The sequence below is a fragment of the Equus asinus genome, chromosome 9, assembly GCF_041296235.1.
Source record: "Equus asinus isolate D_3611 breed Donkey chromosome 9, EquAss-T2T_v2, whole genome shotgun sequence".
In the NCBI taxonomy this organism is placed as follows: Eukaryota; Metazoa; Chordata; class Mammalia; order Perissodactyla; family Equidae; genus Equus; species Equus asinus.
This window is the reverse complement of record NC_091798.1, coordinates 69,726,404-69,732,403: the sequence shown is the minus strand read 5'-3', so window position 1 is coordinate 69,732,403 and position 6,000 is coordinate 69,726,404.

Here is a 6,000-nt window from a genome sequence, read left to right as displayed (position 1 = left end):
GGAGCAAGACTTGGCAGTGGGGAGAGTAGCAACTGAATGGTAACTTCTCCTTCCCCAGAGGTCGCTGGTTTGACCATGATCATTTCCCTTCAGTTTTCTTAGAATGGTTCCCCATCTCCCATGTATTTCAGGGAGTTGGTGATTTTTATTAGTCAGTCACCCACCCACTTTGAATTCTGAAAGAGTGAACTAACATTTAATAAATTCTAAAAACAACCAAACAAGCAAAAACCTCTCTCCTTGGAGTTGGACATTTTGTTGCCTGAATTTAGGCACTGCATGCCTGAAAGAATTTCAAAAACATGTGCCACCAATCAATAATGCAATTTCCCGCACACCATAATGTTGAATGAATGCAAAGGAAACCCTTAGTGTTGCATATTCAGTGACATGTATATGGCTTGTTTTCATAAATTGTGATTCTTCTTTTTGAAAATGAATTTCCCTTTTTCCTTTTACCTTTTATCCAGTGTGAAGTAATTTAAAAATCCATTAACACATATTGCCATGTTAATTGGATGATATTCTTCAAGGTCAAGAAACTATCAATAGATATCGAATAGTGACTATAAATAAACTCATCACAGTAATTAGATTTGTCAATTAAAATTGGGAACAGATAACTCTTTATGACTGGATTAAAGGTGGATCACTTTGGGAAAATAATTTTGCTCAACATAATAGACGAAGATTGGATGGTGATTTCATATGCAAGTTTGACCCCATGAATGAAATAAGCTAATTTTTTAAATATCAGCAGATTTAGAAACTTGTGGAAGTGTGGATGCTGCTGAATTTTTTCTAAAAATATTAAAAAAAATTAAAACCAAGGGAAAACTCCAACATAATATTTACCACGAAGACACTCTAATAACAAGATCTAACATTTATTAAGAACTTAGTCTGTGCCAGCCTATGTACTAAAATTTTAATGCATTATTTCCTTTATTCCTCATAAAAACCAAATGAGGTATGTAATTATCTTCTTTCTGCAGGTGAAACTTTTCCAAGGTCATTCATACTACTAATAAGTGCCAGAGCTGGATTAAAATTTAGGTCCATCTGACTCCAAGCCCAACACTCTTGTCACCTCTCTGCATGTGCATGACTAGATAAATATTTTAGTTAGTTTCACTTTGTTCATTATTCTCTCTGAGTGAGAAGGTTTCTGGTGAAGAAAAATGTTAACTCTTGGTGTTTTTAGCTTTAGTAAATTTGGAAAAGTTATTCTGAAAATTACATCACATAATGTATTGCATAGTACTTCACTTTTTGATCTGGAAATTCTACAGTTTATAGAAGTTTGTGGCCACTACTTGCATTAGATTTTGTTGCTGACACAGAGCTATATGTTTTTCCACGTGTTCTCTGTTTATCAGGGGTCCAAATTGCATAGTAACTTTAACTTCACTGGTCTGGGGATGTCAAGTGTTCCATGCATGGAAGAGAGGTGTGACTGTCAATTCTTGCTGCTGCTAATCTGATATATTCACTCAGCAAATAATCACTGAATGCCAATCATGTGCCAACACCTGGTCTAGATGCTGCCCAAAATCACTGGACTCAAAGAATTTATTTTCTGGGGGTGGAAAGGAAGAACCAGCATGTAATCTCAGATCTGTCTGACCCCAAAGTGCACACTTTACCAGTAAGCTATTCTGCCTTTTCATATCTGTTGGATCACTTTTTCTTTTTCACATAAAACAAACACATTTGGCGTGTGCGGGGTGAAGTTTTGAGGGGTGTGTAGAATAGGAGGGTAACAGATGAGAGTAACACACTAAGCTCTGTCTGTTTAAGTTTATTAAAGTGTCACAGTAACTCCTGACATCTGAGAGCATGATACAGTAAGGCGTGGTTCATACTTTCTGATTGTTGCCGAAAAATGTCTGGAGTTTGTGATGTGCCAGATCGCCAAGGGAAGTAGCCCCCAGGAACTTCTGTGGTGAGTGAGGGTTCATTAGAGAGTAGCTGTCAATGCTGAGAAGCAATTTGAGTGCCTAATTTGTATTTATTATTTTAATAAGTATTGTTATTGACTATTCACTATATTTTAGGCTCTAGATAATAGACATAAGCAAAGATTTGGGGGAATTTCACAATAGGGCGTATATAGAAAATATCAAATATTTTGACCTGGTTAAAATATTGATTGGAAGTGTAACTGAAAATAAGGCTGAAGAGAATAGAATGTGTGCTGTGCTGAATGACTTTTGATCTCATGGCAAGAAATGTGAACTTTCTTCCATGCTTCTCAAACTGGGGAACAGACATCTCAGGGAATATGGATTGTTGTTAAGTGGTACAGAGGCCAATATATAATACCAAACTTTTCTCGATTACCCTGAGGAAAAAGACCTAAAATTAAAAATACTAAACATGGATAAATTACAAAGAAGTGTGCAAAGTCTATATGCATTTTTAATTTTTATTGGAATATAATATACATAGGGAAAGTGAACATATGTGTAGTGATGGTAAATTTTCACTGAAGACAACCAATATCCCATCAAGAAATAGAAATTACCAGCACCCCCAAACCCCTGTGCACCTTTCCAATCTCTACCTCCTTCCACTAAGAGTAAGCATTGTCTCTTGACTTCTAAAAGCACAGATTAGTTTCATCTGTTTCTGAGCTTTATAGACATGGAAACATATAGTGTGTGCTTTTTGTGTCTGGCTTCTTTCACTCTCCTTGCTGTAAAGTGTTCATTGTGTGAATGTACTACATTTTGTTTATACATTCTGCTCTTGATGAGCATTTGGGTAGTTGATGGTTTTTGACTGCTACGAAGAGGTATGATATGACATAAAACTCTGTCTTTTCATGAACATAGGCGTGTATTTCTAAGAGCAAGTTGCTGGGTCATAGTTTGTATATGTTTAGCTTTAAAAGATGCAGTTTTCCAAAGTGGTTGTGCAATTTATACTCACACTAGCGGTATATTAGAGTTTTGGTTACTCCAGATTCTTGATAAAATTTTCCATCTTTTTAATTTTAGTCATTCTAGTGATTATGTAGTGATACTTGATTGTGATTTTAGTTTGCATTTCCCTAATGAAAAATTTTCACAATTTTTTTGTTACTTATATATTCTCTTTGGTTAAGTGTTCACTTTTTGTCCACTTTTTAATTAGATTCGCCTGTTTTTGTTTTTTTCTTATTGATTTGTAGAAGTTCATTATATATTCTAGATACTAGCCCTTTGTCAAATATCTATATTGCAAATATCTTCTCTCAGACCATGTGGTGACATATATATATATTTATTAAATATTTAGCTAATACTTAAGACTTGAGTGAAATTCTGCTCACAAGAGGTCACTTTGGGTTATGCCATAGACAAAGGGCATAACTTATGTATTTGCTCTACTACCACATAAGAATACAGGTCCCTAGCCCTGTCCTGGCCTCCGGTGCCCTATCCTTGATGTGAGAACCAGAAAGGTTTGAGAAGCAATGAACCATGCTAGATCTGTAATGTTTGCTAATACACATCATCGCCTCAGGAATATTACAGAATTTAGGATGAAGAGTTATATTTAATAGATATCAGAAGATTAAATTAGTATTTGTAAAGATGAGTTGCATGTGTAATTGAATTAAATGTCATATTTTAGGAAACTTAGGTAGTTCTCACTAAAAGGAAGAAATAGTTTTTAGAAAACTGTGTCCTTTTTGTTAGTAGGCACATGACATGTTTGTACAGTTATGAGCAGCATAACGATGTTTCACTCAATGATGAACCTTATATACAATGGTGGTCCCATAAGATTAGTACCATATAGCCTACGTGTGTAGTAGGCTATACCATCTAGGTTTGTGTAAGTACACTCTATGATCACACGATGATGAAATCGCCTAATGACACATTTCTCAAAATGTATCCCCATTGTTGAGCAATGCATGACTGTAATCCTAGAATGACAGCATCAATACCGTTATGCTGATCCCAGCCATGAAAGTTGTGTAATATGTTGGCCCACATCTGTTTGTACACAGCGTAAGTACCTTTCTCTTTGTTACTCTCCTTCACTGTTTATGTAAATATATGTATCAGTTAGGAATGCATGCTGCTATAAATAGCAGTTTAAACCCATGAGGGCTTATTGGTTTCATGAAAGAAAAAATTTGGGAGTGAGGAGTCCAGAGGTGGTACAGCAGCTCAAAGAAGTCATCACTCTGCTCTCTTTAGTGTGTAGGGCTTTGTCCTCATACTTACTGATTCAGGGTCACAAGATGGCTGCTGAACCTACAGGAGAGAATATGTTTTCCGGAGGAAGAAGCCAGAGAGCAAAAGAACTAGTAGGCTACTTCCTAGCAGGCTTTGCCTTTGTATTGAAAATCTCTAGGGGCTTCTGCCTACTTCTTACGGCCTGAGCTCTTATGTATCACCACATCTGGCTCCAAAACAAGCTGAAAAATGGAATGTTTTGGTTTTCTAGCTGCAACAGTAAGGAAGTCAAGAACAAAGAGGCCTGTGAAAGGGACATAGTCCACAGAATAGGCCACAGAACCTTCTCATCGCTCCCTTTTTCTTTACATATTTTCTTTTAAGTGTTTGCTATCATTATGAAAGTATTGGAGGCTTGTTAAGAATATTTGAGAAACAGCAAAGAACAAAAAATTGTCTGTCATTTTAACATCCTAAACTGGTCACTGTAAATATTTTGGCTGGCATCTTCTAGTCACTTCAGAAAGCAACTTTGGGGTGCTCAGCATAGTCATTGGTGTTGGGGAAGTCAGTGCTCACAGGCATTCTCAGCGGACAGAGGTAGGTAATACACACACACATGCACACATGATACATTTATATTTATTTCTACATGTACATATATATTATGAAATCAGTGAATCCTCATTGATATATTTAATTCCAATCCCACATCATTCCAGTTGTCTTTTTTCCCATGTTTATTAGCCCTTTCTATACAGTGAGAAACTTGGTTCCTTTTATCCTGGCCATAGTTACTTATTTGATCAATCTCTCTGTAACCAATCTTCTGTCTTACCACTTTCTTCTCCCACCCCTCTGGATACCTTCCTAAGTCTACTCAGCCTCCTATACCATGTGCCAGGTGACTCCCTCACATGAACATGACCTCCTCTTCCTGCTTGAGCTCAGACGGCTATGCTAGGCTTCCCATCTGCTCCCACTCCCTTCCTGCTTCCTAGAGGATGCCCCTTCCCAGCCGTAATTGCTCCATCTTCTTACTGGCCCAACGGACCTCCATGCTGGCACGCTCCCTGCTTGGCCCTATCTGTTAGTTTTTGGACTGAATTTTATAGGACAAGAAACTATCCTGGGTTTTCTCCTACCTAGCACGTCTCAGGTTTGAGCAAAAAATTCTAGGGCGGTTCACCTCCACGTGATGGTATCTTAATTGGTTATACTGATGCCTAACAAAGTCTAGCAGTCATCTTTATGCTACATGAATCACTTCATCCTCATTCAGACAGAGCTAGAATTCCCTTCCAAGGACTTTGGTTTTGTGCCAACTGGGTGACACATGGGCTCTGGCCCCCATTCTCTTCCCACACAGTCCTTCTCCCTCTTCCCATTCTGCCACCCAAACATGATACAACTCCAGCCCTTACAACTTTTAAGCAAGATAAGAAGCTGCTTGTTTCCCTTACCATCCAGTCATCCACCCATTGAATAAATATTTACTTTTACTGAGTACCTATTATGTGACAGGTGCTGTTCTAGGTGCTAGAATTCAGCAGTCAACAAAGTAAAAGCCCTGACTCATTAAGTTTACATTCTCATTTAAATTTTAGCAAGTAAATATACAGCATGTGGGATGTTGTTTAGGGCTGAGGAGAAAAACAAAGGAAAGCCAGGGGTATAGGGACCGATGGGGGAAGCTCACTGTTCTGTTTAGGCTGGTCAGGGAAGACTTTACTGAAAACCTAGTATTTGATCAGAGACCTCAAGAAAGTAAATAAATAAATAAACAACAACAAAACAAAGCTGTTTCTATATGGTAAAGAAGTTC